General features: G+C 44.8%; 1 protein-coding gene across 2 annotated transcripts in view; it reads left to right on the top strand.

The window, feature by feature from the left end:
- The first annotated feature begins 33 nt into the window (after positions 1-33).
- Positions 34-20,758, top strand: part of LOC106831012 (butyrophilin subfamily 1 member A1-like) — a 35,554-nt gene continuing 14,829 nt past the window's right edge. For both annotated transcript variants that reach the window (XM_070515215.1, XM_014840985.3), the window contains exon 1: positions 34-136. The gene's annotated coding sequence lies outside the window, so the exon portion shown is untranslated. The remainder of the gene's footprint in view (positions 137-20,758) is intronic.

The following is a 20,758-nucleotide window of genomic DNA, read 5'->3' as shown; positions in this document are numbered from 1 at the left end:
GTTTGTTGATGTGGTTTCTCCTTTCTAGACAAGTTGGCTGCCCCGTGCCCAGGAGGGTCAGGATCTGGAAGCAGAGGTGTGGGGTGATGAGAGACCTCCTATTCCTCTTCCCAGGAGAGGATGTTTGTTTTGTGAGGTCAGTACAGATGCTTCTTAGAGAATCTGCAACTTTCCCTAAATTGAAACCGCTAACCTTGGCAGAGGGAACCCCGGGGACTTCTGGGCCCCACCCTGGCCCTTGCCGGGGACTTAGTTTTCTCCTTGTGGGGAATGGGCAAGATGCTGGGCTGGTTTTGGGGGAAACCTTGGCCTTCTTTCTGAGGGGAGCGTATCAGATCATCATCCATGATAAATGAACATCGTCTGCACTAAGCTTTGCAGTCTGGATTATCTGTAGCAAACACCGCATTTGGGTTGGTTCTCCTCCCCCCACATCTCCTGCCCTCCACCGCAGAGATCCCTGGGATGCAAGGAATTCACTGAATTCAAAATTGGAGAAAGGAAAATCACAAAAGAGAATTCTTTGCCCTGACAGCCTACCTTCTTGAGTCAACCCAGGACAACTTTGGGGTCAGCCACACACTGAGTTACTCTAGCAGCACAAGAGAACTGAGAGTCCAGGGTGTCTGGAGGTGTTAGCAGCAGCTGTGCAGAGCCCCAGCATTGAGGCACCAACGGCCACAGCCTGGTGCACTCTGAGTACCTTTCCCTGCCAACGAATATATACTTTGCCAGCACCATTCTTTATTATTTTTTTTATTTTTAAACTTTTTATTTTGAAATAATTTTAACTCACAAAAAAGGGACAAGAATACTAAAAACAATTCCAGGATATTCTTCACTCAGATTCACCAACTGGTATCATTTGATCACATTTGCTTTATCATTATTTCTCTAAATACACATTAGCATTTTTCTCTGAACCATATGAGAGTAAATTGCACATAACATCCCTTTATTGGTAAAAATATTGGTGTGAATTACTTGAGAACAAGAACATTTTTTTACATAACCACAATATAAATATAAAAACCAGGAAAGTCAGACTGATATAATACCATGATCTAATCTACAGTGCACATTCAAAATTTGCCAATTGTCCCATAACGTCTTTTATAATGATTTTTTTTTTCTTGGTCCAGGATCTAGTCCAGGATCACACATTGCACTTAGATGTCATGTCTTTTCAGTTTCCTTTAATAAGCTCCTTAGACTTACTGTGTCTTTCATTATTTATTCAAAATTGACATTTTTGAAGAATACAGGTCAGTTATTTTATAGACTATCCTAAATTTAGGTATGTCTGATATTTCTTCAGTTTTGCATTTTTGGCCAGGAATAACAGAGAAGTGATGTTGTGTCCTTCTCAATGCATCATAGCAGGAGGTATATGAGCCAACATCATTCTTCATGGTTGACTAATATTCCACTGTATGGTGAACTCTAATTCACTGAAACCAATTTCCTATTGTAGGGCATTTAGGTGGATCTCAATCTTTAAAAATATGATCAACTATGCTGCAATGAATATTCTTGAACATGCATATTTGCATGGTTGTCTATTTATTTCCTCAGGCTAAATTCCTAGAAGTGAAACCACTGAGTCAAAGGGTCAAGGGATAGACTTATTCTGAAAGCTTTTGGCATCTAAGTGTTGCCAAGTCATTCTCCAGAGAGCGGCGCAGGACTTTACACTCCTGGCAGTAGTGTCTGTGCATGCCCTTACTCTCGCCAACCCTGGGAATTGGAATCCTTGCCACTTTGATAGGTAAAATGGTATCTCGTTGTTGTTTTAAATTGTGCTTTGTTGTAGGGTTAACATTATTTTCATCTGTTTGATGGCTATTCATGTTTCTTCTTTCACGAGTTGCCTGTCCAGGATTCTGTCCCATTGTCCTACTTATGTCATTGTCATTTTCCCGTCACTGTTCTTAGTCGAGGAGACAGCTGTGGGTGTAGAGACCTGGGCAGAAGAAACCCAGTGTGAAAAGTTCCTGCTTTTGTACCGTCTGGTTTGCTGACTGGGCGGGGTGTGGATTTGGTGTTCATGAGAAGTGAAAAAAAAAAAAAAATAGAAAGAGATACCAGGCTGCTTGTGGAACCATGAAGAAGACCTGAAAGTGGAAAGAACTGAACTTTCCATTTCTGCCATGTTTCTGACCTCATATTTTTGTGGAAAAGGAGGCTTGGGCATTAGGCTGGAACTTGAGGGCAAGAAGAGGAAATGGTGAAAGAGACAGAGAAGGAGTGGTTAGGTAGAAGCGGAACCCGGAGTGTGGTAGTGCAGAAGCTAAGTTTAAAGACAGTGTCAGGAAGGTGCACAGCCCACTTCTTGCCTTATCCCTGCCTAAAGGAAGGCTGTATGCACCTGCTCAGGTGTTATGAGCTGTGCCCGGGCCCCATATACTCCCTGGCCTCTAGGACTTTACAGCCCAAAAGAGTCTTGATGCTTCCCTAAAAGCTTGTTTCTCTTTCCCAGTGGCTTCCCAATGGTCATGGCTAATGAGGGTAGTACATGATCATCATAGAGGGCTGCAGATACCAGGAACACAGAAAGTTCTCTCTGGTGTAAAATGACCTCTTTCCCTCCAACATCCCATCAAACAGAGGTTTGTTTTACTCAACTGACTTTTCTTTCATTTTATATCCCCTGAAAAAGATGAACCTGTCAATCATTCATACTTTAGTCATGGGGACTTTTGACCTTAAGAGGATCCACCTCTAAGGTGGACCCTGATAATGTGACCAAACACAAAGATGATAATAGCTTGTTGTAGATGTAGAAATACGCAAGATTGATCCACCCTGAGAGATTATTTGTGAATATATAGTGCTTCCCTGCTGGTTACTCCTCATCTCTCCAACTTCTTCTTCCTCTTCTTCTTCTTCTTTTTTTTTTTTTTGTGAGGAAGAGTGGCCCTGAGCTAACTTCTGTGCCCATTTTCCTCTATTTTTGTATGTGGGACTCTGCCACAGCATGGCTTGATGAGTGGTGTAGGTCGTGCCCAGGATCTGAACCTGTGAACCCTGGGCTGCCGAAGCAAAGCACATGAACTCAACCACTGTGCCACCAGGCTGGCCCCCTCCCCAACTTCTTACCACTGCAGTGCCCATACCTCAATTCCTGGACCTCTTTTATTTTTCATCTGTCCCTAGGTGATCTCATCCAGTCTCATGGCTCCCACCAGATTTAAATATTACCTATGAAGACCATCTTTGTGCTGATGAGTCCCAAATTTGTGTTTCTAGATTAAACCATTCCCTTTAACTCCAAACTCATACTTCCAATGTCTAAAGAGTACCTCAAACTCAACATGTCCAGAACTGATTTGATCTTCCCCTCTAAACCTTCTCTTCCTTCTCGATAGACTTGAGCTTTGCAATTCTATTCTTTCAGTTGTTCAGGCCCCAAACCTTGGAGACACTACAAACTCCTCTCTTTTTCTCATATTCTACATCCAATCTGTCTTAAATGCTCTTGGCTCTACCTTCAAAATAGATCCAGAATCTGAGCAATTCTCATCTCTTCTCATCCCCGCTGTTAACACCCTAGTCCAAGCCACCATCACCTGTTGCATCTCCTAACTTGCCTCTCTGCTGTTGTCCTTACTCCTCTCGGCAATTTCTCTATACAGTAGCCACAGTGAGTCTGTTAAAATATGAGTTAGATCATGTCACTCCTTTGCTCAAAACCTTCCAATCACTTCTCCACTCACTCAAAGTAAAGCTATATTCCTCACAGGGCCTATAAGGCCCCACACATCTGCCCCCTCCCTCCTCTGCCCTGTTCACCTCTCTGACTTCATCTCCTATTACTCCTCCCCACTATTGTGCCACACTGGCCCCCTCGCTGTTCTTTCAACAGGCACCTTCACTTCTTAGGGCCTTTGCATTTGTTCTTCCCACTGCCTGGACCTCTTGCTTCCCCAGCCATCTGCATGGCTTGCTTCCTCACCTCAAAAGGCATCTTAAAATTTGTACAAAAATGCTAAGGACCCAGAATAGCCAAAACCATTTTGAAGAAGAATAAAGTGGAAGGTTTATACTTCCCAATTTCAAAAGTTGCTACAAAGCTACGATAATCAAGACAGTGTGGTACTGGAGTAAAGTTAGACATGTAGATCAATGCAATAGGATTGATTTATGGTCAATTGATTTTAACAAAGGTGCCAAGGCAATTAAAGGGGAGAAAGGCAATTCTTTTCAACAAATAGTACTGAGACAATTGGTTCTCCACATGCAAGAGAATGAATTTGGACCCTTACTTCACACATTACAGAAAAATTAACTCAAAAATTAACCCCAATCAATCACAGACCTAAATGTTAGAGCTAAAACTATAAAACTATTAGAGCGAAGCCTAAGAGCAAATATCATGATCTTGAGTTAGATGATGATTTCTTACATATGACATCAAATGCACAAGCAACAAAATAAAATATTGATAAATTAGACTTCATTAAAATTAAAAATTTTTGTGCTCCAAATGGCACTTCAAGAAAATAAAAAGTCAAGCAACAGAGTGGGAGCAAATGTTTGCAAATCATATATCAGATAAGGGACTTGTACAGAATATACAAAGAACTTTTATAATTCAATAATGACAACTAAAAAATAGGCAAAATATTTGAATAGAAGTTTCACCAAAGAAGATATACAAATGGCTGATAAACACATGAAAATATGCTGTTTAGGGTTCACTCAGCTTCCTGAATTCATAAGTTTATGTCTTTTGCCAAATTTGGGAAGTTTTCAGCCATCATTTCTGAGAATACATTTTCCTGCCCCACCTTCTTTCTCCTCTCCTTCTAGGACTCTGATGACGTGAATGCTAGATCTTTTTTTATAGTCCCATAAATCTCTGAATCTCTGTTCATTTTTTTGGTCTATTTTCTCTCTGTTGTCCAGACCTAGTAATTTCTATTCATCTATCTTTAAGTTCACTGAATCTTTCCTTTGTTCTCTCCATTTTGCTGTTAAGCCAACCCACTGAGGTCTAAATTTTGTTTATTGTATTTTTAAGCTATAAAATTTCTATTTGGTTCTTTATATTTTCCTTTTCTTTGCTGAGATTACTTGTTTTTTCATTTTTTCAAGAGAGTTTGTATGTGCTTGTTGAAGCATTTTAAATACTTACTTTAGAATACTTATCTGCTTTAAACATATGTCATATATTCCAACATTGAAGTCATCTTGAGCGTTGGTGTCTGTTGATTGTCTTTTCTTACTCAATTTCAGATTTTCCTGGTTCGTGGCATGAGAAGTGATTTTCTGTTGTATCCTGGACATTTTGGGTGTTATGTTATAAGACTCTGCATTTTATTTAAATCCTCTGACGCTCTGCGGGTGGGGAAAAGTAGGTAGTGCATCATTATTGTTAGGTGGGGGCAGAAGTCTAGCTTCCTCATCTGGCCTCTGTTGACACTTGGGTGGGGGCATTCTTGTAGCTGCTGGGTGAGGTTGAGAGTTCAGGCTCCCTACTAGGTCTCTGCTGACACACACTGACTGGGAGAGAGTGAAGTACATCATTACTGCTTCCATTTGGTTTCCAGTGACATTGTGATAGAGGGGGACTTGGTACCGCTAGGCAGGGCTGAAAGTCTCAGTTTCCCACTTGGCCTTCTCTGACCCCATGCCAGCAGGCGGAGGGGCACCTTGTTAAAGCTGGATGTCTAGATTCCCCAGTAGTCCTCTGCTGGTAGGGTTTTTTTTTCCTTGATATTTGGCTGGAATATGGCAGTTGTTGTCTAAAAGTTTTCTGTCCAGCTAGGCTGTCCCTTTCTTGGTCCTTTGACTAGAAGCTTTTAGGTCTTTGTGTATATGTGTGTGTCCCTGTTAGAGTGTCCTGGTTCTGGCTTTTCTAGCACCCAGTCTCATATATTTGAGGCAAAAAGAAAACCTAGGGAATTTACCACCATGTTTTTCTTTGGGTCTTGAGATTCCTAGTCAGTCTCCCCTCTCTCCATCTTTCAGAGTCTTCTTGCGTTTGTTTTATAAAATAACGTCCAGGGTTTTAGCTGCACTTACCAGGAGGAATCAAAAGTGCATCTATACCATCTTGTCCTGGAACTGGAAGGCAGGTTGACAAGTCCTTAAAATGTCCAACATAGACTTACCATATAGCTCAGCAATTCCATTTCTAGATATCTACTCAAGAAAAATGAAAGCATATGTCCATACAAATACTTGTACACAAATGTTCATAGCGGTATTAGTCACAATAGTCATAAAGCAGAAACAAGCCAAATAACCATCAACTGGTGAATGAATAAACAAAATGTAATATAGCCATACAATGGAATACTATCAGCAATAAAAAGAAATGAAATACTGTTTGCTACAATATGAATGAACCCCAAAAACATGTTAAGTGAAAGAAATCAGACTCAAGAGGCCACATATTCTATGATTCTATTTACATAAAATGTTCAGAAGAGGCAAATCCATATAGAGAGAAAGATTACTTTGTTGCCTAGGGCTGGGCATAAGACAAATGAGCACCTTTTTGAGGTGATGGAAATGTTCTAAAATTAGATTATAGTGATGGTTTCACAGCTCAGTAAATATACTAAAATCATTGAATTGTACACTTAAAATGAGTGAATTTTAAATTAACTCATATAAATATATGAGGTATATAAATTATGCCTCCATAGATCTGTTTCAAAAAAGAGAGTCAGAGGAGAGGAAGTGGAGACATTTTGTATTGCAAACTTTCTTAAAGAATTTTGCTGTTAAGAGTTGCAGAGAAAAGATGTATAGCAGGAGGGCATATGAAGTGAAGGGAAAATGTTTTTAAACTTATTATTACAGAAAATTTCAAATTACACATAAGTGGAAAACCCTCATAGATCCATCATCCAGATACAATAATCATTAACTCAGGGCCACTCTGATTCCATCTCTACTCCTACCCGTCAACCCTAGATTATTTTAGAACAAATCCTAGACATCATATCATTTATATCACAAATATTTTAGTATCTCTAAAAGACAAGAAATCTTAAAAATACATAACCACAGTGTCATTATCATGTCTAAAAATTCACAATAATTCCTTAGTAACCTAAAATATGTGGCCAATGTTGAAATTTACCAAATCATCTAATAAATATATATGCCCTTTGTTTGAATCAGGATTAAAACAAGATCCACTCATTGCGTTTGGTCGATATGTCTCTTAAGTCTTTCTTCTTTTAAATAGACCTTATTTTTAAGAACAGAAAAATTGAGAAGTCTTACAGAAAACTTGAGAAGATAGTATGGAGCGTTCCTATGCACCCTGCACTCAGTGTTCTCTATTATTAACATCTTACGTGAGTATAGTACATGTGTTTTAATTACTGAATCAATATTGATAAATTATCATTTTCTTAGTTTTTAGTTACTGTCCTTCATCTGTACCAGGATCCCATGTAGGATCCCACCTTACACATATTTGTCAGGTATCCTTGAGCTCTTCTTGGCTGTGATTGTTTCTCAGACTTTTCATTGTTTGATGACCTTGACAGTTTTGAGGAATACTGGTTAGGTGTTTTGTAGGATGCCTCTCTTTTGGGGTTTGTTTGGTGGTTTTCCTCGTGGTTAGATCGAGAGCTTAAGTCTCTTTTAGTCTTTCTTTTCTTGGCATTTATTTGTTGACTAAATGGCTTGTTTCCTATAGAATTTTCCACATTCTAAATTTTGCTAATTGCATCCCTGTGTCATTTATTGCGTTCCTCTGCCTCCTTCATTTTTTTCTGTAAACTGGTAGTTAAATTTAAAGACTTGATATGAGTCAGGATCTATTTTTTGGCAAGGATACATCATAGGTAGTGTTGTGCTGTGTTTTTCCATCAGGAGGCAGATAATTCTAGTTGGCAGCCATTGATAAGCATTGCATAGATCCATTATTTTATTAGGGGCTGTAAAATGGTGATATTCTAATTCTATCATTATGTCTTTGTTTATTTTATTTATACAGAGAAACTATGCCTCATCAGCTATTTCAACAAGATTTATTTAGGAAAGGCAGATCAATACCTTTCTTTACTCTTTATTTACCACTTTTCAGAATAATGAGCTCATTCTCTAGCATCCTCCAAAGGTAACCAATGAGTTTTTATTTAGTATTACTATGAATAAATCAACTTTAATGTGTTTTAATCCCTTTCAGTGGTTATTTTTATTGATGCTCAATGTGTCCCATATTTGGCCAGTGTGAACTTCATGTTGACATGACTCTAGTGTCTTTGATGGCTTTCTTGCCATTAGGGTCGTCTTATACATATGCTGCTATATGGTTTTTTTTTTTTTAAAGTGGAAATGGTACTAAGAGACCTCAATTTGGGTTCAAAGAAGGTTTTTACTTATTTATTTTTTAAGACAGGAAGTATAACATGTTTGCTTGCTGATGGATGTGATCCACTGCAGGGGGAAAGGTGATGCTGCAGGAGGGGCAGGGTTGCTAGAGGAATGTCCTTGAGTAGGTGAGAGGTGCTGGGGTCCAGCACCCAAGTGGAGGGTTGGTTATCAGCTGAAAGTGAAGAGGAGGGAGGGTTTGTAGTGAAGAAGAAAATGTGAAATAATTGCTTTGAAAGTTTATGAGCGAGTGACCAGGAAAATGCTGGGTACTTCTCATGACCAACTTGAAGTTTGTGATTATAAATATTCTATGTTTTTATCCAAGTACTTCAGCTGCTTGGATGCAGGCATGGAGTAGATGGGAAGTTGGATTCAGCCAAAGCTGGGCTTTTGCCAGGCTGGTGGGATGGAGAGAGTGAGGGAAATGAGAGTTGAGTGTGCAAGGTAGCTATTATAATAATGGGTTATGAAATCTAGGTGGGCTAAGGTTGAAAGGGGGCAGAATCTTTTAGTGTCAGGGTCAGAGGGGCTGGAGGTCTGGGGAGTGGAAAAATAATTGGAGAGAAGGGCAGGAGAGAGTGACTTGCAAAGACAGGAAGTGCTGAGCACAGCGTGGAATACTTAAAACTGAGATTATGGTGAGATTACAGGTCCAGGTAATGACAAGGCCAAGGTATGACTGTGAAGTAGGTGGCTGTGGTACAGAAGGACAACATCACTGGAGGTGAGGGGATCAAGACGTCAAGGTGAGAGGCCAAGGTGTTGGGTGGATTGTCTTGGTTGATAGAGAAGGCACCAAGAATAGTAGTAGGAGTGGGGTGAGGAGAAGACAATGACCCAGGGGCTGAACTCTTCAATGGCTGGTGGAGGGAAGGGGGAGCCTGGAAGGCTGTTAAATGCTGGCAACAGGAGTGGCTGAGGGTGATGTAGAATGTCTGCACGCACTTCAAAGCAGCTGAGGCCCTGCAATCCCCTTGACCACCAGAGAAATAATCCCATATATTCATTCTCTCATTCATTCTTTCTTCAACAAAAATTGATCATCCGTCCTATGATAAGCAATACCCGTCCCTCCCCCCCCGCCCCCACCAAAACCTAAATGCATTAATCATAGAGTTGTCCTATAAAGTCAGGACATTCTCAGGACATCCTCAGTTAATCAGACATCCCACTCAATCCTTCTGGTTAATCGGCTTTTTTTTTTTGTATAATAGTGAAGTATAATGAACAAAGCTTTCGGGATTGAAATTCTCATGTAATGAATTCGAAGATATGAAAATGCTTTGTTCCTGCAGAAAGCTCCATCCTTCATAGAAGCCAGGTGACCTCTTGACAGGGAATCAAAGTGAAAAGTGCTGTCAGGGTGGAGAGAGAGGAGGTGGTGATATAAGAGTTACCTGTGGAGTTGAAGGACTTTGGAGTTGAAAGGCATCTTAGGGACGACCTTGCCTGTAGTTTTCCAACTTTTTCTTTCCATCCTATCAAATGTAGAGGAGTTTTGTCCCTCAAAATCATACCTGGGATCTCCAAATAGGAAACAGATACAGGATCAGTGCTCTAGTTGAGCTGGCGTCTCCTGAGACAGCACAGCCACCCAGAGTGTCCCTGAGAGGTTCCCGTGGGATCTAGGATTCTGGGGAACACAGTTTGAATACTGCTCACTTGGTCTCATTTCTAATTCCCTTTTTTGCTGAGGCCCAGAGAGAAGCGACCTGACCAAGGAGGACTCAGGTCCCAGAGCCCACTGTCTGGCCCTTTGGTCACATGTGGCTGAAGAGCCCGCAGATGAAGGCAGAGCAGGGATGGAGATGAAGACAGCGCCTCAGTTCTTGAGTTCTTATTGAATAGCTTGGGTCTCTTTCATTAGTATTTCTAACTCTGGAGACAACATTTTTGTACAACAAAAGGCACACTGGGTAATTTTTTGTTGGGGGAAAGAAGAATGTAATATAATGGAAAAAACACGGCTTGGGAGTTTGACACACTGGATTTAAATCTTGCCTTCCCCACCACTAACTAGCTGTGTGACACTGGTCAGACTAACTAACCTCTCTGAGCCTCAGTCACTTTCCTTATCTGCAAAGAAAAGATAATAATCTAACGTAGAGGAATTTGTGGGAACTACATGAGATAATGTTTATACAGTGTCTGGCCCACAATAAGTAATCAAGAAACGGCAACTTTTATAAATATTATTGGAATTTGTCCTTTTTATTAGTGGAAGGATGACTGTATCCCCTAATACTTCCTGAATGACCTCCTTCCAGCTTCAGAGAAGCTTCGATTTCCTGGGAACTGGGGTTTCGTGACTCAGGCTTATTGCCTTCCTCATCCCCTCAGAGAATGACTTGCAGGGGCACCTCTCCCCACATCCATCTCCCAGCTTCCCTGGGATGCTCCCCACAGATGACTATTATGGTCAACAGGGCCTTTGCTTGGGTTCTTGGTTCTTGGATATTTGTGGGAATTTATCACACGCTCTTAGTCCAGTGTCTGCTCTGGACTCATGGAAGGTGTAGACAGGAGTCCCTGGGGCTTTTGGACAGTAGCTTTGCCGTTGTTCCTGATGGCGCTGATCTCCTTTCATGATGTGAGATCCCACAGTAGTTCCTTCTGGAAAGCCTGGCCTGGGAGGAGGGAGTGGGCTGGGGAAATGCCTGGCTCTCCAGGGCTGGGATCTAGCCCTGTGGGCTCATGTCACAGCACAGGGTGCATCCTCCCTAAGTCAGTGAGCTGTGCCTGTCCCCCTTTCACCTTCACAAGACTGGCCCCAGGGCACTCAGACCTTCGTAGGGGAGCTGGGTCTGGTGTGGCTCAGTGAGTGGGTGCTGGATGAAGATGGTGGGAGATGGACAGAGAGATACCGGGGGGACATAGTCAGAGGGTTGGCAGCATTGTTGGTTATCCCTTTCCCAGAAAGATTGACAATTAACCCTGAAAATAGACATTAAAATTTTTACTGGACGTACATGATCAGGAATTGATTCAGACAATCCTCCATTTTAAATTTAGAAACTATTGCACAAACAGGCAAAAGTTAGAGATAGCACAAGGAATTATTTATTCAATTTTTTTTGGAAGAGAAGAGTAATCATGTGCTGGAGTCTAGTACAAGGAAGGAATCTATTAAAATATTAAAGAAATTTAAGGGGCTGGCCTGGTGGCGCACTGGTTAAGTTTGCATGTTCCGCTTTGGCGGCCTGGGGTTCACTGGTTCAGATGCCAGGTGCGGACATGGCACCGCTTGTCAAGCCATGCTGTGGCAGGCGTCCCGCATATAAAGTAGAGGAAGATGAGCACAGATGTTAGCTCAGGGCCAGTCTTCCTCAGCAAAAAGAGGAGGATTGGAGGCAGACGTTAGCTCAGGGCTAATCTTCCTTAAAAAAAAAAAAAGAAGAAAAATTTAAGTCCAAAAATTTCTAAGTACAAGAATGACAGGATAAGTAAAATAAGAAAACAATAAGACAGTAAATGTCCCCAAGCCAAGGAATCCTAAGGGTTTGTGAATCTGTATATTTTCTCTTTTTTCCTGCTTCTTTTGCCAAACTTTACCAACCACTTGCTGAGGAGAGAGGTCTGTTGGCTGTGTCTTCAGTGTTTTCTCAGTAATAAGAGGAAGCCCTTAGGCAGCACAGGGGGGTTGGAATGGAAAGGAGAAGTGGTTGCTGGAGGCATAAGCTGGGGCCCAAAGGGCCAGGGGAGGCAAGTGGGTGGGTGGGCTGAGGGTTAGGATGTGGAGGGGCAGAGGTGGGGGGCAGGTAATGGGATGGAGGGTGACACTGGGGTAAAGTAAGCAGGTGTTTGGCTGGGGCTTCTGGACTTGTCTAGGGGGCTGTCCAGAAGTGGATGAAGGGCAGACTCAGTGAGGGGTCAGAGGGACCTGAGGTCCACGGTGTGGGCAGGGGGAGGTCAGGCTGCAGTGTGTGATGAAGGCAGCTGGAGGTGGTGAGACCAGCAGTGGGCTGCCTGCCTGGGCTGCCCTGGTCTACTCACCATCCACCCCTCCCTGGGTGTTTGGGACAGGAGGTAAATTCTCCAGTCCTCGGGCTGTGCTGATGGCAGGCGAGGCTGAGAGTGACTCCCCTAGGTCCTGGGGCTGCATCCCTGGCACAGTCATGGGTCAAAGGTTGCCCTTGCCTGGCCTGCCTTCCTCATGGGGTCTCTGAGCCTGACCCAGCTTTGGGTGTTAGGAAGTCAGTTTGCCCTGAAGCATCTCTGGCCTCCCATGCTCTGCCCTCCAGAGGGTCCCATTCTGGGTGGGAGATCCAGACAGTTATAACAAGTAGAACTATGAATGTGATGGCAGGTGGTGTGAACATTCCCCATGGAAGATCTGGGAGGAGGCGCAGCTGTTCTCCATCCTTGAAGCTGGGACCACTGTCAAATGGTCAACTGCCTCCCCCACTCCCCACCAGGATGTCTAAAAGGGAAATCAACAGTAACGTGGGTCTGTCAGAAATCCAAACTCTTGGTTCCCTGCCCCAGTGGCTCCTCCCTCATCCCCTACTCCACCCCACCCCCAGTCCTGGTAAAGCAGTTATCTCATTCTTAGGCTAGATACCTGGCAATCACTCTTTTCTTTCTCTCACACACGCAAATCACCAGCCAATCCAGTCACTTCTGCCTTCAAAATAAATCTGCTGATCCCTTTTCATCCCTACTTCGAATACCCCACATCCAGTCTAAGCAGTGGGGCCCAGACAGGACTGAGAATGTCTCGTCCCTCCATGGTCTTGCCTGGGTCTCTGGGAGGTTGCAGCCTGCCTACTGGTCTCCTGTTTCCCTCCTCTGAGTCTCTTCTCCAAATGGAAACTGAGAGATGGAATCGAAGTGGAAGACTTGTTGTTCCTGGGGTATGAAATGTCAGGAAACAGACGTGTTGATAGATGAAATGATATGGGATCTGGAAATTGCTTCACAATAATCCAGTGAGAGCGGGAAGTGGGTGGAAGTAAATATGGTTGAAGCCGGGAGATGCGTGAGTGGGCATTCATTAGACTGTCATTCATTATACTATTCTCTCTACTTTTGTATATGTTTAAAACATTTTATAATAAAAGTAAAATAAAACAATCCAATAAAATGATATAAACCTGATCAAAAACTTCAAAAGGCCCTCCATCTCTCTAAGAATAAAAATCTAAGGCTATGAGATATAGAAAACCCCCATCTTTGTGCCCAGGGCACTTCCAGACCAGTTAAATCCGAATCTCTTTAGGTGGAACCAAAGATCAGCAGTGGTTTCCAAAGTGTGATGCTCAGATCAGCAGTATCAGCATCACCGGAAACTTGTTAGAAATGCATATGCTCCGGCTCCGCCCCAGACCTGCCGAATCAGAATCCCTGGGAGTGGGGTCCAGGAATGTGTGTTTTCAAAAACCCTCTAGGTGATTGGGTTCCTGATGCAGACGCTGAGGGCCCAAGAGTCAGGCCTGAGAAAGCTGGCGGAGGTTCTCTTGAAGGATAAGCCAGGTGAGAGGAAATGCAGTTCTGGGGTCCACAGAGCCCGTGAGAGAGTCTAAGGTTGTGGCGCTGAGCCCTCTGCTCCCACCATCAGTGCAGAGCCTGAGGACAGTGGGGCTGAGTGAAGCAAGGGGCATGGGGAAGAGCCTGGGAGCTCAGTGGAGTGGCAGATTTGGGGAAAGGAGGGGGTCTGGAGTGTCCTGAGGCTGATCCCACCCAGCTTTGGTGCTGGGGAGCAAGGCCAGCTGCCACTGGTTTTCAGAACGACGTGGACAAGAGTCTTGTACTCTGAAAACACTTCTTTTGTGTGTCCTTATTGCATTTGTTTCATTTTATATTTAATATGAAAAATTCTTTAAAAATCCCTACCTCTTGAGTACGAACTGAAGGGACAAAGGAGGCCATTCCTCCTCTGGTCACAGGGGTGGTGGTGGCAGAGGTGGATGGGACTGTCCCTGGCAAGGAGGCTCCTGGGGGTGGACTTGTATAGAACCCACATCTCAGGTCTGTTTTAGCACCTGCTGGGAGGCCCCCACCCTCCCAGCCAAGGAGCTTCCTCTGTTTCCCCGGGGACTCAGCCAGCAGCAGGGAGTGGGGCCTTCACCCATGGTGGCAGGGCTCTGCTGGCCCCACAGTGTGGGCTGGGCCCTGACTTCAGGCCTGCAGACATCAATGGCTCTGTTTTGTTCCACTCCAGAGCTGTCCTGGCCGCCTGTCTCCCTCTCCCACCTCTATACGTACCCTCATTCCCCACTCAGTAGGCTTGTCACCAGATATCATTGTCGTCCACATTTCTGTGGGGGGGAGGGTTGTCATCTGGTAGAAGCAGTAGTTGGCTAACCTGGAAGGTGCTTGTGACAGAGAGGGGTCAGTGTGGAGATTCTCATATTAATCCTTCCCCTCCCTTGTCCTTTGTTGTGTTACTCTCTGTGTCCCTTCTCTCCATCCGTTCTCAGTTCTCTCTGCCCTACTTTGTGACTAAGGAGACTGACCTCTATGGATTAATCATGGTGGCCCCTTGCTGGTGGCTTCTCATTGGGTTTTGCCAATGGAAGGCACTAGGTGGAGACCTTCTGAGGAAGAAGAGGGGATGGGGTATTTCTCTCTCACTCCCTATCAGTGTCTGGGTTTCTCTGGAACTAGTGTCATCCTGTGGTTCCTGTCTGTTCTTGACTGGGACAGGCAGTGGGGGGGAGGGGGATAAAAGCTCCCTGCTGCCTCAGAATCCCCTGCTGTTCTCTTCACCCAGCCCTCAGCCATATAAACTCTGTAGCTGAACCATCTCAGTGGAATTCTGCTTCCCTCTGGGACCCTCCAGCTCTCATACTTCTCTTCTCACTCTGGCCCTCAAAGATGCTGGATAAGGACTAAGTTTCCCTTGAGGTGGGCGACATTCTCTCCTCACTCAGGACTGTGCTCTTTCTCAGCAGAAACTGTAGGGTCTTCAGCTTGGTTTTCATCTCCCTCCCTCCTGGGATTTAGTCTTTAACTCCCCCTCTACCTTTGAAGCTCTGCTTCCAGCTGTCTGAGCCAGTGTCTTCTTGGCAAGGAAGATGGCTCCTCAGAGAGGTCAGGTGCCCACCAGCCATTTTCAGCTTTGTTCCAGGGAATTTGCAGTTTCCCCAGGAGAGTCAAAGCTGGAAACCGAGGGGACTTCTCCATCTGCTCTGTCCAGGAGCAGCCCCTCTCCCCCGTCTCCTCCGGATCTTATGTCTGGTGTATCTGAGGGTTCTGCTCTTCTTGTCCATGTTGCTTTATGATTTTCTCCACCTTACCATGTGCCCTGTCAGGCAGCCAGACTGTGAGGCTACTCAGGGCAAGAGACTTTCTTTTTTTTAAAAAAATTAATTTTTAAATTGAGGCATAATTGACATATAACATTATATTAGTTGTAGGTGTACAACATAATAAGTCTAGTTAACATCCATTGCCATACATAGTTACACAATTGTTTTTCTTGTGATTAGAACTTTTAAGATCTACTCTCTAGCAACTTTCAAGTATGCAATACAGTATTATTAGCTATAGTCACCATGCTGAATGTTACATCCCCTCACTTATTTATTTTATAACTGCTGGTTTGTACCTTTTGATTCCCTCCACCCATTTCACCCTCCCCCACCCAAGAGATTTTGTTGGTCTTCCCCAGATGTGTGCAGCCAGCTGTCAATAAGTGCCCCCTGAACAACTGAGTGCAGGGAGTGTGTCCAGAAACTTTCAGTACCAGCGCCACGAGGGGTAAATGGGGAGGCGGTTGTGGCAGAGAAAAGCCAAGGGGCCTTTTGCAGACAGGATGCAGTCGTGCCTGTGTGTGTGTGTGTGTGTGTGTGTGTGTGTGTGTGTGTGTGTTGTGGGGGATCTATGAAGGGGAAGGTGCTCACCCTCTCAGGCCTCAGGGGAGCAGTGAGATTGGGGAGCATCATGGGAGAGACCAAGGTGTGGGGACTTGGTTGGACAGAAATGCTGACATTGTCCCACAACTTCCCTGTGGGAACTCAATTTTTCTGTTGTAAAATGAATACGAATAAAGACAGCTCTTCGGTAAGTGAATAAGTACGTGACTTAAGTGTGCCCCCCCTTCCCTGTCCCCCCCCCCACCCCGTGTCCCTTCCTGTCCTAACTACCCCTTCAGCCTGCTAGGGAACCCCCTGGCTGACTTCTATCACCGCAGATTCATTCCGACTGTTCTTTAACTTCATATAAGTTGGAATCCTGCAGCGTGCGGTCTCTTGTGTCTGGTTTCCTGCGCTCGCGTCCACCGTTCTAAGATCCTTTGTTGGCATTGTCTGTTCCGACCCTCAGCGTTCTCCCGCAAGACGCGCTCTTTCAGTCCGCCATGTACTGGCCACAAGGGGGCAGCAGAGCCTCATGGAACCTGGTGAGACTTGGCGGGACGGCCTTTCTATTGGCTCTTAGGTTCCTCCCCGACCCGTCTTCCCCTGTTTCTGGGCGCCCCCCAGGCAGCTGCTGCGGGAAGGTCCTGCTTCCCTCTCTGAGACCTGCTTCTTTGGAGAGGATCTCTGAAGTGGAGGTTTGAGCTTGGGTTTCCAAACTTTTTGGATCATGCACCCCTTTCAGTAATGTATTTGGAATGTGCAGGTACCAATTAGGTACAAACATTATGCAGATTATAAAAGCAAACATGAATAACACATTAAGAAAGATAAGATTAAAGCTTTTGTTACAGTTCTAATATATTTTCTGCCTCCCCTCCTGCCCCCAGGTCCCTGGAGCCCCCATGGGGCTAGTGCCCCCAGTTTAGAGCTCAGCTGAGTTTTGGGTGGACCTGGCTCCTCTCGCGGTTTGCCAAAGAACCACGTGACCCTGGGCATCTTCCCTGATATCGTTGTGCCTCTGTCTCTCAGCTGTTAAATGAGGAAAGTAATACTTTGCTCAGAGGATTATAGCACAACATTCATTGAAATAAAGTACATAATGTTCAGAGTAAAATGGCAGGCGGTGAAGAGTGGGCCTGAGAATTGGTGCCCGTCATTAGAGAGCAGGGGCCTGGCCTCGGGGCTTCAGCCTGTAGCTCAGCCTGTGGAGACAAGGCTTGACATGAAGGAACAGGGTGTCCGGCATCCTGGGGACAGTTAGAATCAGCCTTTCAGGGTTAGTCAGGGCCTCTCCTGCCTCTACTGCCCAGGCTTCTCTCCTCTGATTCTCTCAGGGACAGAGGCCAAAGTGCCAGGCTTCCAGGCTCTTTCCCATAACTTGGCACTCAAGTCTCTCCTGCCAGAACTTTCCTGTTTCACCCTTGACCATGGATGGACCTGACCTACGTGGGATTGGGAGAGTAAGTCACTTCTTTCCAGGTCACTCGCTGGGTCACCCATATGGGCAGTGCATGTGCTCGCTCTCTGCACTCATTCACTCTCATTGCAGTGACTAGGGAACTTGAGATGCTCTAGGCAGACGTGTCCATCTGGTGTCCCATCCCCAGAAATGTCAGGGCTGAATGCCACTACTCCTTCCTTTTATCCCCTCCCTCCACTCCTTCCTTCCCTTCTTTTTTTTTCGGTATGCTTTTTGGTAAGGAAGATTGGCCCTGTTGCTAATCTTCCTCTTTTTATTTCTTCCCCAAAGCCCCAGAACGTAGTTGTATATCCTAGTTGTAAGTCATTCTAGTTCTTCTATGTGGGATGCTGCCACAACATGGCTTGATGAGCAGTGTGTAGGTCCACACCCAGCATCTGAATCAGAGAACCCTGGGCCAGTGAAGCACAGCATGTGACCTTAGCCACTTGGCCGTGGGGCCAGCCTGCCTTCTTTCTTGTTCTTTCCTTTCTTTCTCTATCATTCTCTCTGTCTGCTTCCTTTCCTTTTAATCTCTTATTTATCTTTTGCTTATTTATTAGTGAATACAATTTGTTAATTTTTCTTTGAGAATGTGTGTCCCCCTCCTTTCTCTTTGTATATCTCAGGGCTTGGGTGGGAGTGGCACCTCCTCACCTCCCCTGGAATCGCAGACTTTGGAAGCAGAGTGGATGGCCCACTCAGAGGGTGGTGGGGTGGGTGCTGCCGGCCAGGCAGCCTCTGCAGCTGACCTCTGGGTGGAGCTGGACAGGCACTGACCACTCCTGGGAGCGAGTGAGGGGCTTAAGGAATCCCCAGAGCCTCCTTTGGTTGGATATTTCAGTTGTGGGGATGACAGCCTTGACTGGGAAGGGCTCTCCTCACCACAGGGGCAGATCGCAGGCTCAGAAGAGGATGATGGCCCGACTGACTGTGTCCTTGGGGCTCTGCTCAGCAGGCTGCCAGACAGAGCTCCGTCCCCAGCCAGGGTCATGCTGCTTAGATAAAGGAAAGAAGAATTTTAAGTCAAGACAAAAACCGTCACCTTGTGTGTGTTTCTTTTTCTTTTTCTTTTTTTCCAGAAAATAAACAAGCAGAAAACTGTTCTTAAACTTTTCCTGCAGTAAAAGATAACCCAGTGAATCCTCATCTTAACAGTGTCAAGACAGATTAAGTTTTACTGGATTGCACCTTTAAGAAAAGGGGTTTAATCCTTTCCATCAACTGTCACATTTTAAAATCCAAATTCCTGTTACATTCACCTTTGTTTTATGGCTCAGGTGTTTATCTGCCTTGAAAGCACTTGAAGCAACTAAGAGATAAGAGGTATCATATGTCTATTAAGAGGAAAGTAAAATATTAACCCCGTTAGCATTAGGGTAATTTCTATTTTGAGCAAGAAAAATCCTTTGTGGCTAGTGAATAGTGTTTATCGTTAGAGAAGCTGGAACATGACTCTGAAGAGCTGGGGGACAGCAGTGGAGTTTGCTGTTTGCTGTCCTTCTTGCCAGTGTGTTCAGTGTCCTTCCAATGCTCTTAGGAAAGTCTTCCCCGAGCTTTGTCACTCCCTCCCCTCCCCCAGTATGGAATCAAAGGGCTGGCATTCGGAGTGAGATAAACTTTCTGGCCGTATCATCCTGGGTCATTTCTGACTGAGTCCAAGGTCCCCTTCTTGCTCCTCTTTCGCTCTGAGTGTGTGGAGCTGGGTGCTGGGCTGGGCTGGGCTGGGCTGGGCTGGGCTGGGGTGGGTGGGTGAGGGCAGTCTCTTTGTAGCTCTAGCCCCTCCTTCCTCTACGAGGTTCCTGGATTAAATGTTACTAGATGCCAGGGCTCGTGTCCTACTTCCTCTCTGCATTTGTGAGAATGACGTGGAATAAATACAGTGTGTGTAGTGCAGTTCCTGGTACTTAGTAGTATTCAATAAAATTTGTTTCTTTTCTTTCTGCCTTTTCATAAAATTCTCCTGTCTCTTTCTTCTGTCTTGAGAAATCTGCTCATTGGGCAGGGATTGGTGGTGACAGAAGGGGGTAGAGGGCAGGGGGTGGACCTGAAGGCTTATATTGGTCCTTGTTTCATTAGTTATTTTTTGATTAGGATGGATTTTTCCACATATTCCTGAGTCTAAGTGGATATTAGCAGAAATGGACATTTTGGGGATGACAAATTGGGATGTGTTCAGGTATATCTAGAAGTCCTGAGTTTGCCCAGGGTTTTAATATCTCAGACCAGACTTCCAGGCAGAAACCAAGCGTTCTGGTGCCTCAGTGGGTCAGTCAGTCCTTGCTCCAAGAGAAATACAACGGGTCATTTAGAACAACTGAGAGTAAACACAGGCTGAGGTTTTTTTTTTTTTTTTGATGAGAAAGATTTGCTCTGAGCTATCTGTTGCCAATCTTCCTCTCTCTCTCTCTCTTTTTTTTTTTTTGGTGAGAAAGATTAGCCTTGAGCTAACATCCATGCCAACCTTCCTCTATTTTGTATGTGGGACACTGCCATAGCATGGCTTGATGAGAGTGGTGTGTAGGTCTGTGCCAGGGATCCAAACCCAAGAACCTGGGCACCCAAGTGGAGCGAGCCAGGCTTAACCACTGTGCTGTGGGGCCAGCCCCAGGCTGAGAGAGTTTTTGTTGGGTGTGTGGTTGTGAAACTGAGAGATTTAGTTGCCTCATCTGTAGAATGAGGATAATAATAACAACCACCTGGCAGAAGTGCAGCGAGGGAGACACCAGCCCAAATCACTTAACGCGTGAAGACCAGAGCTGTGGGCAGGCTTGAGGGAGCAGTCAGAGGTGGCTGAGCCTGAAGTTTCCAGCCTGGTGATGTAATTCGCGACACATTTATGTTTGGGGTGGATAGAAAAACAGAGAGGGGGAGATGGTGGAGCTGTTGCATCCGTCCAGGGGCTGACTTGTTTAGGTCCAAGTTATTCTCTTCACGTTTCTCAGTGGACTAAAATCTTTTCTGAGTTTGGACAAAGCTGAGTAGTCAGTGTGCTGCTGAAGCAACTCCTTTGCAAATGAGCTCAACTAGGGTTTGTTCAGTGTTTACTATGTGCCGGGCGTTGCATCAGGGCTGGTGTGCAGAAGTGAACAGGACACACAGTGTCTCCTCTTGAGTCCACAGACATTCCACAGATGAACACACACCAGGACTGTGG

The sequence above is a fragment of the Equus asinus genome, chromosome 8, assembly GCF_041296235.1.
Source record: "Equus asinus isolate D_3611 breed Donkey chromosome 8, EquAss-T2T_v2, whole genome shotgun sequence".
Classification (NCBI taxonomy): Eukaryota; Metazoa; Chordata; class Mammalia; order Perissodactyla; family Equidae; genus Equus; species Equus asinus.
Note: the sequence above shows the minus strand (reverse complement) of the source record. Positions and strands in the feature narration are given on the sequence as shown.